Source organism: Cervus canadensis, chromosome 2, assembly GCF_019320065.1.
Source record: "Cervus canadensis isolate Bull #8, Minnesota chromosome 2, ASM1932006v1, whole genome shotgun sequence".
NCBI lineage: Eukaryota > Metazoa > Chordata > Mammalia > Artiodactyla > Cervidae > Cervus > Cervus canadensis.
Genome location: NC_057387.1, coordinates 21,957,446 through 21,977,285, shown reverse-complemented (window position 1 = coordinate 21,977,285; position 19,840 = coordinate 21,957,446). Strand labels below are relative to the sequence as shown.

Sequence of the window (19,840 nt, the reverse complement as noted above, 5' to 3'; positions counted from 1 at the left end):
AGGGAGGACTACAATTTATAGGGACCATTCATGTCTGATTGGCTCACCCATCACCAGGGAAACCAGAGGCTGGGGTTGGGGCAACCACATAGTTGGTTATTGAGTAAGCCCTATAATTAAGGGGCTCAAAATCGGGAAAGGAGTACGTCAAGCCTGTATATTGTCACCCTGCTTATTTAACTTGTATGCAGAGTACATCATGAGAAACGCTGGGCTGGGAGAAGCACAAGCTGGAATCAAGATTGCTGGGAGAAATATCAGTAACCTCAGATATGCAGATGACACCACCCTTATGGCAGAAAGCGAAGAACTAAAGAGCCTCTTGATGAAAGGGAAAGAAGAGAGTGGGAAAGTTGGCTTAAAACTCAATATTCAGAAAACTAAGATCATGGCATCTGGTCCCTTCACTTCATGGCAAATAGATGGGGAAACAATGGAAACACTGAGAGACTTTATTTTTGGGTTCCAAAATCACTGCAGATGGTGACTGCAGTCATGAAATTAAAAGACACTTGCTCCTAGGAAGAAAAGTTATGACCAACGTAGACAACATATTAAAAAGTAGAGACATTACTTTGCCAACAAGGTCCATCTAGTCAAAGCGATGGTTTTTCCAGTATACATGTATGGATGTGAGAGTTGGACTATAAAGAAAGCTGAGCACTAAAGAATTGATGCTTTTCAACTGTGGTGTTGGAGGAGACTCGAGAGTCCCTTGGACTGCAAGGAGATCCAACCAGTCCATCCCAAAGGAGATCAGTCCTGGGTGTTCATTGGAAGGACTGATGCTGAAGCTGAAACTCCGATACTTTGGCCACCTGATTTGAAGAACTGACTCATTTGAAAAGATCCTGATGCTGGGAAAGATTGAACATGGGAGAAGGGGATGACAGAGGATGAGATGGTTGGATGGCATCACCAACTCGATAGATATGAGTTTGTGTAAACTTCGGGAGTTGGTGATAGACAGGGAGGTCTGGCATGCTGCAGTCCATGGGGTCGCAAAGAATCGGACACAACTGAGCAACTGAACTGAACGGATAATTAAGGGGATTGGATAGTCATGTGGGTGAAGGAGTGGCTGGTGAAGGAGAATGAGCAGATAGCAAGAGAACAGTCATTTGAGTGACTTGACCATACAATTGTGTCTGGAGGTGCCAGCAAAACTTCCTTCAGAGTTTCCCCAATGCTGTTCAATGGGCATCCACAGCTGAGCCTCATTTCCTGTGTGGATGGAGTAGGGTTATGAGCCAACCTGGGTGTTGATTAGTTGAGTCAATATATCAATATTAACAATTTTTATTTACAAATATTTACTGAATAATCAAAAAGACTCAGAATGTTGTTGAAAAGGAATAAGTCCAGAATGAAAGAATGCTTATGGAAAAAATGGAATATCAAAGAGATATTTCTAAATTAGCCTCCTCAAGCAAGAGATATGAAAGGAAAGGTCACTGCTTGGGAAGATGACAAGACCCATAGAAAAGGGAACAGGCAGAACTACTAAACTACCAGGGCCTCCCTGGTGGACCAGCGGTAAAGATCCAGGAAAGGGAGGAACATGAGGCCTATACACCTTCTCAGATTTCTGCCAATGCAGGGTAGGAGGCACAGGTTCAATACCTGGGTTGGGAAGATACCTTGGATGAAGAAATAGCAAACCAATCCCATATTCTTGCCTGGAGAGTCCCATGGACAAAGGAGCCTGGTGGGCTACAATCCATGGGGTCGAAAAGAGTCAGACACGAACACACACCTATGCAGCCTTACATAAACAAAGCCAGGAGGGTACAATGTGGTCCTTCCCTTGGCACTTGCCTTATAAAGAAGGTGGCACCAAGATTTTAAGTTGTCTGGGATCTTGTGAACCAGATGTCCTCCATCCATGTCCAGAGTTCCTGACTTTTGGTCACATATCCCCGGGGTTGACCTAAGGCCTGTGCTGCCTTGGTTAACTGTGGAGGTGCAGCCATCTTACTCTGTCCCCTCCAAACAAAAATCTAACCAGAAAGAAATGTATTTGTGCTTCTTGGGCTGGCTGGTGGAAAATATTCTCTCATCTTCCTCTCAGACTGCTCAGCCCTCTCCTTTGCTGGCCTGTTTGTGTGGGAGTGGGAGGGTGGGTATGGTAGTGGGAGTGATCCAAGAGGAGCAGGAAGAGGGAGGAGGAGAGGGAACAATAAATCACTGGTGAGATGCTAGTGAGGACAGGGAGGAGAAAGGGAAACAGGCAGAAGAAGGAGGAGGATGAGCAGAGCTTGAATGCCAAGGTGCTCTAGTCTCTGGTCCCAGAATGGCAGCTGCCCTCTCTTGAACTTCCCTTGAATTTTTCCTGGACACACACAATGGGCACACACACACACACACACACACCCCAGTTCCTCTCACATCCTCCAATCTCCTTTATTCACAGAAGAGCAGCCTCTCAGCCCCTGCCCCCTCCCACGCCCAGATTCTGGGAGTTCTTTCATTGTTCCCTGAGCCTCCCCAGAATTAGTCAGAGATTCTTCACCAGCACCCAAACCCTTGTCTATGGTTGTGGAGAATCCACAGCATAGCAATCATCCAGGAGAAGAGGAAATGCAGGCCACATGGGGTATTGGGTCACCCTGAAGAATGAGCAGCTGTCCCAGGCCATTCTGGGTGGTTTTTTTTGAAGATGTCAAACTCATTCAACAGAAACCCTGAGATCCTTGCTGCAGACCACTGCTGCATGTAGCACATGCTGCTGAGCTGTGTGCTGTGCTTAGGTGCTCAGTTGTGTCTAACTATGCTATGAAATCTTAAACCAGGTGATGACTCCTCATTCAAAAGTCATGCATCAGCCTTTAAAAGCCAAAGCAGGTGGTGAGTGCTAATTACTGGAAATCAACAAGACTGGGGCAGATCCCAAAAAGGGCCAGGTAGGAGAAGCTGCTTAGGTCAATGACTAAGTGACCTCCTGTGTTCGTCAACTTGGGCTTCCAGAAAAAAAATGCTATGGACTGGGTGGCTTAACCAGAAATCTGTTTTCTCACAGTTTTGAGAAGTCCAAGATCATAGTTGGAACTTCCCAGCAATTCAGTTTCTGGTGCAAGCTCTCTTCCTGGCTTGCAGATAGTCCTTGCCTGACTGGGTCCTCACAAGGTCTTGTTGCTTGAGCTGGGGTAGGGCAGGAGCCCAAGCTCTCTGGTATGTCTTCATTTAAGGACATGTACTCCTTTTCCTACTTGGAACCAGTCTGTTGCTCCAGGTCCAGTTTTAACTGTTGCTTCCTGACCTGCATACAGATTTCTCAAGAGGCAGGTCAGGTGGTCTGGTATTCCCATCTCTTTCAAAATTTTCCACAGTTTATTATATCCACACAGTCAAAGGCTTTGGCATAGTCAATAAAGCAGAAATAGATGTTTTTCTAGACCTCTCTTCCTTTTTCAATGATGCAGCGGATGTTGGCAATTTGATCTCTGGTTCCTCTGCCTTTTCTAAAACCATGACTGCAGCCATGAAATTAAAAGACGCTTACTCCTTAGAAGGAAAGTTATGACCAACCTAGACAGTATATTGAAAAGCAGAGACATTGCTTTGCCAACAAAGATCCGTCTAGTCAAGGCTATAGTTTTTCCACTAGTCATGTATGGATGTGCGAGTTGGAATATAAAGAAAGCTGAGCACTAAAGAATTGATGCTTTTCAACTGTGGTGTTGGAGAGTCCCTTGAGAGTCCCTTGGACTGCAAGGAGATCCAACCAGTCCATCCTAAAGGAAATCAGTCCTGAGGGTTCATTGGAAGGACTGATGCTGAGGCTGAAGTTCCAATACTTTGGCCACCTGATGCAAAGAGCTGACTCATTTGAAAAGACCTTGATGCTGGAAAAGACTGAGGACAGGCGTAGAAGGGGATGACAGAGGATGAGATGGTTGGATGGCATCACCGAGTCCATGGACATGAGTTTGGGTAGACTCTGGGAGTTGGTGATGGACAGGGAGGCCTGGCGTGCTGCAGTCCATGGGGTTGCAAAGAGTCGGACAGGACTGAGTGACTGAACTGAAACTGAAACATCCTATCAGATCAGCGCCCCAAGGCTTTGATCTCATTTAAATTTAATTACATCCTTCAAAGTTCCTTCCCCAAATACAGCTTCACTGGAGATTAGCGTCCAAGATATGAATTTGTAGGGGGTGGGGGGACGGAAACACACACACTCAGCTCCCAACACCCTCCCCAGCCTCCTCCCCCCATGAAGCCATTTGCAGCTCTCAGCTCTGATTCCTGGGAACTGCCCAGGCACTGTGTCCTTAGATTCGTCCCCCCACAGGCATTTTCCTTCTCTCTCTTTGACTCAGGTGCCTCAGTATGGGGCCCAGCTGTTGACTGGCTAACCCTCAGAAGCAGTGGACTGACTTGCTTCACCTGGATCGCTTTCAGAATGGAGCAGAAACCACTGACTGATATGCTTGCAGAAATGTGTTCACTGGGGAGACTGGCTGTGGTGGTAGACTAATGCTTCCCTAAAGATGCCCACATCTGGGTCCCTGGAATTTGTGATGATGTTACTTGATATGGCAAAAGAGAATTTGCTGGTGTGATTAAATTAAGGATCTTGAGATGGGGGCCCCATGGAATCACAAAGGTTCATACAGACAGAAGAAGGAGAATTGGTGTCAGAATTATGTGTTGTGAGAATAACTTGATCAGCTGTAATTATCTTTGAAGAATACAGTGGCCTATGAGAGTAGAGTGTGGGCATCTTCTAGAGGCTGGACAAGGCAAAGAAAGAGATTCTATCTTAGCATCTCCAGGAAGAATCACCACAACCCAACTGTCACTTTGATTTTTGCCCAGGGAGATGCATCTTGGACTTCTGATCTCTAGAGTCACAAAATAATAAATATGTGTTGTTTTAAGTCACTAAGTGTGTAGTAACATGTTACAGTAGCAATGGGAAACTCCTACTGTGGACAGTGGTAGATAAAGAATATTTAAAGTCAGTGTGCAGGATGAGTAGTGTCAGCTGTTCAAAGAAAGGCCAGTTCTTCCTGGAAGTTAACTAGATGCTGAGTTCAAGATTCCCCCTCCAGGCTAGTCACCTTCCCCCTTAAGCCAAATGCACTTCAAGGATCAAGTTCCTCCACTCCTTGTTCTCTGGTCTGAAAGTAAGCTGGTTGCCTTCTCCAGCCTTCCCACTCCCTGCCCTCAGGTCTAACCCAGTCTTACTCAGTAAAAGAAAACAAACAAACCTCGTTCTTTAAGCAAACACATCACCTTTCTATCCCTTATTTTGGTCATCAGCTTCTTTTTCAGAATCTTCAACTTTTGTATTCTGTACGGTGAGAAAAGGAAAAACATGGTACCTGGGAGACCATGAGGATGAAGTAAGAAGGTGCACAGAAAATACACCAAGTAGAACTTTGAGATATAACTCTTCTCAACTACAAACTGGCACTTGCCATCTACCTTTACAAGGATTAAATGCTGCAGCTGTTGATTTTCAACACCCCCTGAAAGGAGTTCACGGTGGAGAGCAGAAATGAGCTCACTCTGTGCTCTGGGATAAACTAGCAGAACAAGTCTTCAGATATTTATTTTTAGGATTTATTTTTTATTTCAGAAGCCGAATATCTCCTAGTACCTAGAAAAGCACTAAAATCCTTCACGGTGACTTGTGATCCTCATGACTAGCAGTAACCTTGTGCAAAAAATCTGCACGTGAATGCATGTACTCTCTGTTCACCAAGATCACACATACACTGACTTTCGCCCCTCCCTTTGTGGAGCAAGTTCTCAGAGCTATCTGAAATGCTGCCTCCTGAGCTCCTCATTTTGCCCCAAATAATACTTGAACTCATAATTCTCACGCTGTGCATTTTTTAAAGTTAGCACCCTAAATCTATATGTCTACACACAGAACACATACCTATGGTTTATTTTGTTCCTACAAATATATAGTTACAGCCATTGTTTTACAACTTATTATTTCTTAAAACAAAATTGAATCAGCATAACAGAGGACCACAGAATTACTCTTCCCAGCATGTAACCCAGAACAAAGGTTAAGAATGCAAGGAGGCTGGCTAAATTCCCCTACATCTAAACTAAAGAATGAAGGGTCCGTTTCCACTGATTCCTGGGCTCCCTAAGCTGTGGGGAATCATGAGGTCACTTCTCCTTTAGCAGCCGGCCTGCCCATTGGTTGTCTCGGCAGGGGTGGGAGGGGAGATGAGGGGCTTGAGACAGGGCGTGGGTTGGAGGAGAGGAACCGCCTTATAGGTCCTGAATGGGGCTGGGCTTATGTAAATTTTGCAGCGGAAGTGGGACAGTTCCTGGCCTGCCACTTTGCCGGCTGTGGAAGTTTTTCGGAGATAGTGCTTGGATTTTATTAGAATAGTTGCTAGGGGTGCCTGAGAGGCGCGGGAAACGATGGGGTGCGGACGATGGTGGAAGAGATGGAGGCAATAGCAAAATGAGCCTGTGCGAACAGTGATCGTGTCTAAGGCTGTGCGGGCGGCGGGCAGAATCATTTCATACTTACCTGGCAGGGGAGATACTGTCAGCACGAAGGTGGTTCTCCCAGGGCGAGGCTCATCCATTGCACTGCGGGTGTGTTGACCTCTGCAATTTCCTCAAATGTGGAAAACTCGACTGCATAATTTGTGGTAGTGGGGGACTGCGTGTGCACTTTCCCCTGGCAACTGTGGTTTCAAAAATAGAACTCTTTTATACGGTAGTGTGGGGTTTTCCCAGTGACTTACAGTATTCTTGCAACGTAAGAAACCCTCGGAGAGCTTTTTTTGGAGAAGAAAATAGCCCTCTCCAGTACTTCTTGCTTGGTTAAACCCCATAGATGGAAGGAAAACCATAGTAGGCTACAGTGCGTGAGTTTGCAAAAAGTAAACATTTCTGAACAAGTTCTCCTCAATAAGGAATACACTGCTCTCTCAAAATATTAACTATTAAACATAGAGGTTATGTGTTGTTTTTTATATACATATTACAGCAGCTAGTTCAGTTCAGTCCTGTCGACTCTGTAGACCCCATGGACTGCAGGACTGCAGCACGCCAGGTCTCTGTCCATCGCCATCTCCCGGTGTTTACTCGAACTGAAGTCCGTTGGTTTGGTGATGCCATCCAACCAACCATCTGAACATCTGTCGTTCTCTTCTCCTCCCACCTTCAATCTTTCCCAGCATCAGGGCCATTTTAAATGACTCTAGAGGGTACATCAAAGGTTCTATCTTGTCAGCCTGCTTATTTATATGCAGAGTACATCATATAAAGTACAAAACTGGGTATGCCGATGACACCATCCTTATAAAGCAGAAAAAAAGAGTGAAGAAAGTTGGCTTAAAATTCAACATGCAATAGACAAAAATCATGGTATCTGGTCCCATCACTTCGTGACAAATAGATGGAGGAAACAAGGGAAACAGTGACAGACTTTCTTTCTTTGGGTGCCAAAGTCACTGCAGATGGTGACTACAGCTATGAAATTAAACGACGCTTGCTCCTTGGAAGAAAAGCTACTATAAACTTAGCATATTAGAAAGCAGAGACATTAATTTGCCAACAAACGTCCATCTAGTCAAAGCTATAGTTTTTCCAGTGGTCATGTATGGATGTGAGTTGAATCATGAAGAAAATTTGCTTAATGTTATGCGACTCTGCGATCCGATGGACTGTAGCCTACCAGGCTGCTCAGAGGCAAGAGTACTGGAGGGGGTTGTCATTTCCTTATCCAGAGGATCTTCCCGACTTGGGGATCAAACCCAGGTCTCCTGCATTGCAAGCAGACGCTTTACCCTCTGAGTCACCAGGGAAGCCCAAAGAAGGCTGAGTGCCACAGAATTTATGCTTTTGAACTGTAGTGTTGAAGACTCTTGAGAGTCTCTTGGACTGCAAGATCAAACCAGTCCATCCTAAAGGAAATCAGTCCTGAATATTCATTGGAAGGACTGATGCTGAAGCTGAATCTCCAATACTTTGGCCACCTAATGGGAAGATATTACTCTTGATGCGAAGTGCCAACTCACTAGAAAAGACCCTGATGCTGGGAAAGATTGAAGGCAAGAGGAGAAGAGGACGAGATGGTTGGATGGCATTACCAACTCAGTGGACATAAGTTTGAGTAAGGTCTGGGAGATGGTGAAGGGCGGGGAAGCCTGGTGTTCTGCAATCCATGGGGTCGAAAAGAGTCGGACACGACAGAGCAGCTGAACAAGAAAAAAACCCGTACTTTCCACCGCTCAATGTTTACAGAATTTGGCACGTTTGAACAGTCCCGTTGCTGCTGTAAACCGTTCTTTGTGCCTAACTTATTTGGGCTCGCAGTTCCTCTACCAGCATGGTGCAACGGCTTGGGAAGGCGGAACCTTGGCTTCTGGTCGAGTTCCGACCAGAACAAACGCCGTGTCCACCCCAAGAAGCCGGCGGTGGCCCGCAATTCTACCCTTGGACCTGGGGTACCAGGCATGGGACAGCCCACGAAGTCTCAAGGGCTCTTCTGAGGACGTTGAGTTCCCAGGGCAGCGGGAAGAGGACAATTGTAAAGAGGGAGGGCACCTTTTCTTTTCCTGGCGGGAATTTTACCTCAGGGCAGAAAACTCTAGAAATGCCGGCAGAGCAGGTGCATTTGGGGGAGACCTAAAAGCCCCTCCCCGTCGCTCACCCCGAACGGGTTTCCTCTCATTCCACTACGTCCAAAGCCGGCCTGACCACCGCCGGCCGGCGAGTCAGGCGCCCCCTGGCGTCGCGGAGGAAGCGGCTCGCGGCGGGGTGAGGAGGGCGCGGGGAGGGGAGGGGAGGGGAGGGGAGGGCGCGGGGAGGGGAGGGGAGGGGAGGGCGCGGGGAGGCGGGGAGGGCCTGGGACCGCGCGGCTGCGAGCCACACGGCTCAGACGGAGAGCGAGACGGCCGAGTTTCCACGGGGTGGTGGTCAGCACTGTGGACTCTGAATCCAGCGATCAGAGTTAAGAGTCTCGGTGGGACCTTTCCCTTTAGGCCGCACGCAGAGTCTTTTACTGGCACAGCCCGAACTCAGTCTCCTCCTGAAAGCGAACTCGCACCTCAGATGCGCGCTGAGTGGACCTACTCTCCCGCCCCAGGGCCCAGCTCGTCCCGCTCTCGGAACCAGAACGCCTGGGTCCCGCGAAGGAGGCCCTGGGCCCCCCTGCTCTGCCGCCTCCCCCTCAGCACTCGAGGTCCGAAACCTGCTGCTCTGAGAGGCGCAGGTCCGTGGGCCACGGGGAGGTGGGGGACGAGCCCGTGGCGTCCCCGCTGGACCCTGCGGCTCTGCCGGCCAATGGTCATCGGAGGCCCGGCCCCGCCGCCAAAGGGCGCAGCGACCGAGGCACTGCCACCCCTCGTCGGGTCACCCTGGGTCTCGCGGTAAAAGGCAGAAGCTGCGCCCACTGAGTCCTGCCACCCGAGGGGGCTTCGGACCGCACGTCCCTGTGAATAATGGTCCGGGGGCTGTGATGGCATTGACCGGCCAGGGTGACAGCTTTCCGGGCGGGGTTCCAGACCTGAATGGTGCCCTTTTCAGGTGCCCTAGATTCGCAGTTTTGATTGTTCCTATTTCAGTTTATTTCAGAACTTCTCGCTTCTAAGTCTCCTTTGGACAGGAAAAACCGCTGTTAGGCTAAGACTTGAACCTTGACTCTAGGAAACCTTGTCCTTTCATCCCAAACTCAGCCAGAAAGAGGAGTCACGGTGGTGTATTCCAGCGTCTGAGATCAGGGGTCGCTCACCCACGCCTTTGAGACACTTGCAGATCTTATAGTTGGGGCCAGAATAGTGAGTATAGTCTATTTAGTTAGATTTGAGTTGGAAACAGCATTCACTTTTTTATCATTATAAAATTGATTTTTTAAATGTCATTTCTAGACATTGGAAACACAATGTAACTTTTGGGGAACAACCATATAGATGAGAACTATAAAACAAGAGTAATTTATATGTACCCTGGGACAGTGACAAAATTTTTAAAAATCTGCTTTCCTTAATTGTGTTATTATTGGCATTGTTGGTATTTATTCTTATTCCAAATGATGTGGGGAAAAACAAAGGAGATTGTATGAAATCTTGTATTTCTATTACTCCCAGTGTCCTTAAAAACAAAAATACTGGTATACAGAAAAGAGGCAGATGAAAGATAAACATTCAATAAAGCCTGACATTCTGAATTTGAATATATACATTCATACAAAGATGAGTATGTATTCCCTAGCTCTGTCCACTGGAAATGCCTAGAAATAAACCAAATTCAGGAAGCATCTTAAGGTTACAATTTGATTTGGGAATAACATTTTGCACAAAAGGAAACCAGAGATTCTTAGAAAAGTGACTGAGTCCAGGCCAGGGGCAGAAAATATTCAGGATCAAAGAGAATGTTATCAAGAAAGGTCTCGAATACTATTAGGAACTTTTCAAAAGAATTGAGGAGCCAGCTTAAAGTCACTTTCGCTGCTAAAAGAGAGATAATTTGAGTATTGGTAAGAGCTATATTGCAATGAACTGAAATACTTCACTGTGTTTGAAATTTTGAATTCATATTAGCACACAGGGGAAAAAAAGAAATAAATGAATTGGTGAGCACAGAGGGTACATTGGGCATTGCTCATTAAGCTGCAGTTTTCTTTACAGAGAGTTCAGTTCAGTTCAGTCGCTCAGTCGTGTCCAACTCTTTGCGACCCCATGAATCGCAGCACACCAGGCCTCCCTGTCCATCACCAACTCCCGGAATTACTCAAAATCATGTCCATCAAGTCGGTGATGCCATCCAGCCATCTGTCGTCCCCTTCTCCTCCTGCCCCCGGTCCATCCCAGCATTAGGGTCTTTTCCAATGAGTCAACTCTTCACATGAGGTGGCCAAAGTACTGGAATTTCAGCTTCAACATCAGTCCTTCCAATGAATACCCAGGCCTGACCTCCTTTAGGATGGACTGGTTGGATCTCCTTGCAGTCCAAGGGCCTCTCAAGAGTCTTCTCCAACACCACAGTTGAAAAGCATCAATTCTTTGGCACTCAGCTTTCTTCACCATCCAACTCTCACATTCATACATGACCACTGGAAAAACCATAGCCTACCACTGAGTAGCTAAACAGTATTTAGTATTTAGTAGAACTTTCTTTTTCTGCAAGTATCCAGTTAAATACTACGTGACGATGGAATACCACCATTTAGTGCCACCTAATCAGCAAATGGATCAAGAGGTCTTGAACTAAAAGGACTGGTAATACTATCTGAAGAATAGTATTTGATTCTATTAGGCACAGGACTTGATGTGCCTCCTCATCAGAGAGCACACACCACTTCTGAAGTAGTCTTGCCAGGACCACAAGTGTGAATCTTATCAGTCTCTGTATATAAGGTCCGAAATAGGGACCGAGAGACATATAGCTGTTGAATAGTTTCAAAGTAGTAGGACTGAGGACCTGGATTTTCATTTATAATTCATGTGACTGTAACCTTAAAAGTTGGAGACATAAACAATATTTTTCTATCAAACACAACTTTAAAACATTGCTAGAATTATATTTCCTTTGTGCGTGTGCTCAGTCGCTCAGTTTTATCCAACTCTTTTGGGTCCATGGATCATATCCTGCCAGGTTCCTCTGTCCATGGGATTTCCCAGGCTAGAATACGGGAGTGGGTTGCCTTTTCCTATTCCAGAGGATCTTCTTGACCCAGGGATCGAATCCGCATTTCTTGTGTCTCCTGCATTGGCAGGCGAGTTCTTGGGAAGCCCCATATTTCCTTTAAAGTATATATAGCATTATCAGCTATGTAGAGGATTGTATTTGCATTATTGTGCTCTTATACTTTTTAGTTGCCAGTGTGGTTACTAGAAAATTTTAAACTATGTGTGTGACTTGCATTTTTGTTACATTCCAGCACCGCTGTATATTTTACCACCAAAAAGGAAGCGTGAAGGACAGAAACACTTACTAAAGTACACCCTAGTATACAGTTTAGACTGTGGGAATGCTACAGAAAAACCAACTCAGTTTCTTCAACAAATGAATGATTTAAAGAGAAAAAAAGGACAGCAATAGACCAAGAGAGATGGAGAGCGAGTGAGAGAGAAAGCAAGGAAGGAAGGAAGGAAGGAAAGAAGAAACTGAAGGTAAGCTTACATGTAAGAGACTTCAATGCATTATCTTAGTGATTACAGTTTGTGGATTCTATTTGGATCCAAAAAAGAATACTAACTTAGAAACAATAATGGAAGAGGGGCAGGGGGGCTGCCCTGGTTAAGAATTCGCCTAGCAAAGCAGAGGACACAGGTTTGATCCCTGGTCCAGGAAGATCCCACATGCTGTGGGGCAACTAAGCCCACAGGCTGCAACGACTGAGCACATGGGTAGCAACTACTGAAGCCCAAGAAACCAGCAAACCACAGGAGAGTAGCTCCCACTCTCCACAACTGGAGAAGCCCTGCGCCAAGCTACAACGACCCAGGGCAGCCACAAATAAATAAATTAATTTAAAAAAAACCTATGTGATCAAATAAGCTGAAAAAAATGCTGCATTAAAAAAAATGGAAAATTTGAACAGTCTTTTATGATATTAAAGATCTTGAATTAATTTGTGATTATAATGCTGTGATGATAATATTTTCAAAAAGAGTCCTCACTGAGGGGAAACATGCTGACGTAATTAAAGATGAAACATGATGTCTGAGATTTTCTTTAAAAAAAATAGGAAAGGTAAGTGCATGGATTGTAGTAAGACAAGTTCAACCATAAGCTGGTAATTGTAGACCATGCCTGACAAAGATGGGAGTGTTCTGTTATGTCTACTTTTGTGTACTATTGAAATTTTGGATTTGAAAAAGAATGATAGGAATGACAGGTCCACCTAGAATAACAGCAGCTGAATCTCTCAATATACAATTCTGAGGCTAGGGACTAGCAGAGAGAGTCAAGGACACCATTCAAAACCCTGCACCAACCAACCAGGGGCCAGAGAACACTGTGGACGTGACTTGGTTTGTATTCAGCTAGGTCTGGGAGCCACACAGCAGCGGAGGGATCAACAAAGACCCTGCATATAGAGGAGAGCACGGCAGGGAGGAGTACTCCGCACAGAACTCAGGTAAAATAACTCACAGAAAGAGCATGTGGATGAACTCAGAGGATGTCTGAGACATGGTTGGCCCTAGCTCTGGTGACTGGGGAATTGATAGGAAGGAGTTCACCAGTGTGGAGGGCCAGAGGGTGACAGTCTTGAGGGGGCATAATTACTGGGGTCAGGTGTGAGACCGAGCTGAAGGGAGCATCCTTTGGACACTTGTGGTGATGAAAAAAGAATGGTGCAACTGGCAGAAATGAAAGGTCCTACTGGAAGAAATAGAATCCCCAAATCAAGAGACACACCATGCCTTTCCCTCAAGCCTTAGCTCTGCTAGAGTAATTGCACAAGATGGACCCAGAACAAAGAAATCAATCAAGCTACTCAAAGCACTAATCCCTTCTGACCTGGAAAAACTGTTTCTCATTCAGGTAAACCCAGTCATGTGAAAATGAAAACTATATAGCAGAACTTTCTTTCATGATGACAGAAGAAAAAGGTGTAAAATTAGAGTCAAAAATTTCAGCAAATGAAAAGATTGCCTCAAAACCAATCAAAGAACATTGGGAAATGTAAAATGGCATCCATATTTTGAATTGTTCTGAACAAAGAATTTGTAGACGCATACACATGGAAAAAACGTCAATATTTTATGTAAGAAATACAGAACATGAGATAGAAGTAAACAGGAAAGAAGAAATGAGAAATTGGAACTGGCAGAGATTTAAAACATTGAAGGTAAAGAAAATTCTTTGAAAAAAAAAAAGGCTAAATGACAAGGTACATAGAGAACATACTTATCTAAACTTATAAGGGAGGCTGCATTAAAAATGACAGCATCAAACAGAATAGAAATGAACAAAAGATAGTGAGAAAGGATCAGAGAGAAAGTCATAGAGACCTAGGGGAAATAGACCTGGAATGGTCAGTTCTAAGACCTATCCTAGTAGAGCTGAAAGACTTTTTTTCAAAAAGAAAAAAATGTCCTAAAGCTCCAGACCACCCTTTGCCTTCAGTGAAGAAAAATCAATTTACATTCTACATCTCAGCAGAACATACAAAGTAAGACATTATTTTTTTTCAAAAATCAATAGAACTCATTGTGAACGAGGTCTTTATATTTAGCCAAGGTGTCTGTACTGTATCAAAGCAACAGAAAACAATTTTTAGATATATCAAACTTAAGCAGTCCTCAGTCCATCATGAGAAATCTTTAAAGATGAACTCTGCTCATCAGAAACTGACAGGAAACTGAGTCTTGTACATCTGGTCATCACTGAATATATGTGATTGTAGATTTAAGCCACTGTGTTGTGGGCCCTGCTCTGGGGGCAGCCTAGGTACACCCTCAAACTTCTGCAGGGAGGCTGCTAGTACTCCCAGAGTGGGACAACCATCCTGTGCCACCAGGGGGTCGAAAGGACCCAGTGGGCCCCTCCTCCAGCTCCTACCTCTACCCTACCAACTAGCACATTAACAAAAAAAGGTAGGGAAAATATGGTATATAAAGGGCATACATTTGATTGGGTTGAAATAATGCAATAAGGTAATAATACTATAAGGTAGGTAAAGACAGAAGAAAAAAGCAAATAATGTCCTCGATCATCACAGTAGTAAGTAGTTGAGGTTGATAGATAACATTTAAAACATATACTTCAAATATTAGACATGTGACAAAATACTAAAGGACTAACATGTCAAAAATGTTAGTGCACTAACTAGCTATCCAGGCCTTCCAAAATACCAAACAAAACACACACACACACAAATATGCATACACAAAGAAAATAAAATAACAGAGGAAGAAACACGGAAGATACCATCTACTACAAATGGTAAACATAGATGAAAAGATGGGAGATGAGTTTAAGATACAAAACTGAGTAGGAGAAACAAAGGGCTTCCCTGGTAGCTCAGCTGGTAAAGAATCTGTCTGGGATTCAGGAGACCCTGGATCGATTCCTGGTTGTTGGAGTCCCTAAGAAGGGATGGGATACCCAGTCCAGTATTCTTGGGCTGCCCTGGTGGAAGCCGCCTGCAACGGGGGACACCTGGCCTCAATCCCTGGCTTAGAAAGATCCCCTGAAGTAGAGCATGGCAACCCACTCCAGTATTCTTCCCTGGAGAATCCCCATGGACACAGGAGCCAGGGGGGCTACAGTCCATGGGGGTGCAAAGAGTCGGACACGACTGAGCAATTAAGCACAGCACGGCACATGAGAAACGGAGTCTTTATATTAATAAAATCAGTCATGTTAATAATGGACTGTGGGTGGGGGAGGGGTGGGAAGGAGGTTCAAGAAGGAGGGGACATATTTATACTTACGTTTGATTCCCACTGGTGTATGGCAGAAACCAGCACAACAGTGTAAAGCAGTTAGCCTCCAATTAAAAATAAATGTAAGAAAATAAGGGATTATAACACTGAATTTTAAAAAAGTCCACAGTGAAACACAACAATATTTTTAATAATATGTTAGGGGTAGGGATTGTCTTTTCCACAGCACAAAGCTGGCAATACCACACATATGATAATTGACACACATCAGGGATCAATAAAGGATGGTAAAATTTTTACAGAAAGAGCATCATAGAATACGATATTCATACACACTCAAAATACCACTCATCAAATTACTCATTACAGACACAAAAGCCTGTCTTTTCAATGAACAGATCTTCTAAGCCTCTGCATAACAGTGTTCAAAGCTAAAATAATGATAGTGGTGACAGGTAAAGTGGACACTCTTAGCCTCCAAACAGGCTGCACTAGGAAGCACACAGAATGTACTAGATGGTGTTCTTGGCAAAAAAGGTTCACCTGAATTTAATCATGAGGAAATGATCAGACAACTGCAAAATGTAGACCTTTGAGTAGACAGCTGACCTATCCTCTGAAAACAAGTCAATGTCACGACCATCAAAGACAGCGACAAGAAGCTGAGGAGATGTTTGAGGTTCCAAAGGACTAAAGAAATAAAGTAACATGATCTTTTTAGTCCTTTGGAACCTGAAACATCTCTTCTCCTTTTTGTAGTCTTTTGGTGCAAACATCGACTTTTTGAAGAAAGACAGGCCAGTTGTCTGGTTCAAAGGTCTAAATTCTGCAGTTATCTGATATCTACCTCAATAATAAACACAGGATAAACACTTTCAGCAAGAACAATGCATAGTAAATGCTGTCTGCTCTGAGCAGTCCATCTGGTGGCAAAAAATGACCAGGTTGATATGTTGTCTTCTTCCAGTTGTTCCCATGTTGGTGTGTGGAGGATGAATATTAAGAGGTGCAAGAGTTAAGGTCTTTCCAAACTGTGTGTCCATCAAAGCACTGATCACATTACTGAGGATTACATTCCGAGGCTGATGACTGGGATGACTCCCATCAATTCTGTCTCTCGGGGTGTGAAGCGTAGTTGTCAGTTGGGATGCTCATTCTCAGGAAAGGATCCCTCCAGTGTTGCTGAGGTTTAAATTGAGTTGCTGTTGTAGATATTTTTTTGCATCAACTGGAAAAGGTACATTTTATAGTGTGGTTTCTGAAATTGACAATATCTTTTCTTAGCTCCTAAAGTAATTGGTACCTGTGAAAGACAGAGAGGGAGAGAAGCAATATGAGTGTTTCTTAGATCCTGCTGAGACTGGAGGGTTGGCCACATGGTGACTGGGGCCAGGGGCAGACAGAGCTCCTGTTGACAGGACGAGCTGAAGGGAGAGCACAGGCTGGCTGGAGAGGAAAGTGAGATCCATGATTTAGAAGGAACACCTCCCTAAACTTTCCTCTAGCCTGTGGTGCAGCATCGAAGAACCCCTCCTCACCCCACCTGAGCTTGGTGATGTCTCAGCTCAGAGCTGCTTCAGAGCCTTAACTGGATCCCCACCGCTCAATCCTCAACAGTCCTTTCACTCTTGAATCCCCTTCATCTGTATGCTTTCCCACACATTCAGGGATGGACGTGCTGAGCGTCCCTCATACACAGCTGGAAATAGACTGCTATGGGAGCAGAGGATCCTCATGAGAAAGAACCCTCTTCTACCTCTTCATCCCTGCCCTCTGAGGAGGAGAAGCAGACTACCGGAGAGTCCTGGATGTGAGCACCAATAGGGACCTCAGAAGGTATCCAAGTCCAGTTCCATAATTTACAGGGGAGGAGCTATGTTTCCAAGGTCTAAGGACTATCCAAAACCACATGACTTGTTACTGAAAACCCAGGCCACAGGCCCTTCCTACACATTTGCGGGAAGGGAAAGGAGAAGAGGAAATCTCCAACCTGGAGGAGTCAACAGTTAATAGAGGCTGTTTGATCATCCTCCTGGACAGGAATAAGGCGTTCCAGGGAAATTCTGCTCCAAAGAGTCTAAGGAATGAATGGAAAGGGGGGAAACTCAAAATGAGCAAAAAGAGAGCAGGGAGTGGAACTGTGTCTCAACCCATTTGCATCCTGTGGACACCAAAATGCTATGAAGGTGATTTCATGTTGGATCTACCTTGAGGCATTTCTAGGAAGATCCTTGACATCTACACAAATCAAACTCTGAAGTGAAAGAGCATTCAGTTTAGTTATACTAGATTCTCATCACCTTTTCCTCAAACTTTTCTCTAAGAAAGAGTCTCTCCTAGTATTTTATGCTAGTGTATAGAAAAACACCTACTTCTGCTTTCTTGACAAAGGCAAAAGCCTTTGACTGTGTAGATCACAACAAACTCTGGAAAATTCTTAAAAGGATGGGAATACCAGACCACCTTAGCTGCCTCCTAAGAAACCTGTATGCAGCTCAAGAAGCATCATTAGAACCAGACAAGGAACACGGACTGGTTCCAAATTGAGAAAGGAGTATGTCAAGGCTTTATATTTTCACCTTGATTATTTAACCTAAATCCAGAGTACATCATGCGAAATGCTGGGCTGGATGAAGCACAGCTGGTATCAAGATCGCCAGGAAAAATATCAATAACCTAGGATATGCCGATGACACCACCCTTATAGCAGAAAGCAAAGAGGAACTAAAGAGCCTCTTGATGAAAGTGAGAGAAGAGTGAAAAGGGTGGCTTAAAACTATGCATTCAAAAAAACGAAGATCATGGCATCTGGTCCCATCACGTCATGGCAAATAGATGGGGAAACAATGGAAACAGAGACAGACTTAATATCTTGGGCTCCAAAATCACTGCAGATGGTAACTGCAGCCATAAAGTTAAAAGACTCTTACTCCTTGGAAGAAAAGTTATGATAAACTGAGACAGCATATTAAAAAGCAGAGATGTGACTTTGCCAACAAAGGTCCATCTAGTCAAAGTTAGAGTTTTTCCAGTAGTCATGTATGGATGTGAGAATTGGACCATAAAGAAAGCTGATTGCCAAAGAATAGATGCTTTTGGACTGTGGTATTGGAGAAGACTCTTGGGTCCCTAGGTCTGCAAGAAGATCCAACCAGGCCATATTAAAGGAAATCAGTCCTGAATATTTATTCATTGGAAGGACTGATGCTGAAGCTGAAAGTGCAATACTTTGGCCACCTGATGTGAAGAACTGACTCCTTAGAAAAGTCCCTGATGCTGGGAAAGATTGAAGGCAGGAGGAGGAGACAAAAGAGGATGAGATGGTTGAAAGGCATCACCGACTCAATGGACATGAATGTGAGCAAGCTCTGGGAGTTGGTGATGGACAGGGAAGCCTGGCGTGCTGCAGTCCATGGGGTCGCAAAGATTTGGACACAACTGAGCAACTTAACTGAACTGACAGAAGGGTATGTAAAAGGATAAATATATCAGGATAAGGCCTAATATTCATTATGGGGTTTTTGCATAAAGAATATATTCAACGAAAAAAATTTGTTGAATCTGCTGCTCTGAGCGAGTTAGTAGTCTGTGAGACATGTTTAGTGAATAGCTAGTTCCAAGTTGCATTTTAACATTAGAAAAGGAAATACTAAATTTTATTCTTATGGTAAGGGGAGGGTCAATTTTATACTTTGTGGTCTATGTAATATATTTTTTTTTATTGTATCTTGTACTACGAAAATAGTGAGACATTTGAATCCAGACAGAGAGATTATATATCTAACTTAACTATCTACATCTCCTTTTTTCTCTTTTATCTTCTCCAGGCTGTACAAATAGTTCTGTTGAGAGAAGAAGTAATTGTTCATATTCAGCTTTTTAAGGAAGCAGCCACTCATAGGCCACTGACATATTGGTTACTTATATCCTATCAGATCCACAGTCCTTCTGATCCTTGATGCATATTAGCAGAGCTTTGAAAGATACTGATATCCAAACCTCATCCTCAGAACTTTAAAATCAGCATTTCAATGGATTGGGTTAAGGCATTCATGTTAGCTCAAAACCCAACCCGTTTTCATTTTACAATAGCATGATTTAGAACTACACACTAGACCTACACTATTTCACATCACTCTTTTTATTTTCTCCTTCTAGTCCAATATGGACTTCTCTCCACTGGCCCTAAAGGTTTTTTGGTCTTTTTCTGTTAGTCTAATATATAATTGGCCTTCTCAATTGGATGGTCAGAAGCAATGATTATCTTGTATTCTTGTGTATCTCCCTGGCTTTTCATAAATGTGGCCCAAGTTAATTCAGTATAATGTTGTCCTACATTCCCTGGCCTCAGACTTCAACTCAGTTCATTTTTCTGGGCTTTGACTACTACTGAGAAGGAATAATGTGAGTAAAACTGGAGAGGTCTGAGCGCTGTCCATCTCACGCTCTGTGTATTTTGAAAACCTGGCTTCTCTATCTCCTTTTCCCCAATGTCCCTTTAGGGAGCGATTTAC

The 19,840-nt window shown here is 44.2% G+C and overlaps 1 non-coding gene across 1 annotated transcript; it reads left to right on the top strand.

Moving 5' to 3' along the window:
- Nucleotides 1–6,500: 6,500 nt before the first annotated feature.
- Nucleotides 6,501–6,664, top strand: LOC122437563. The gene has a single exon (XR_006268371.1). It is a non-coding gene; the product is annotated as a U1 spliceosomal RNA (small nuclear RNA).
- The last annotated feature ends 13,176 nt before the right edge of the window (nucleotides 6,665–19,840 follow it).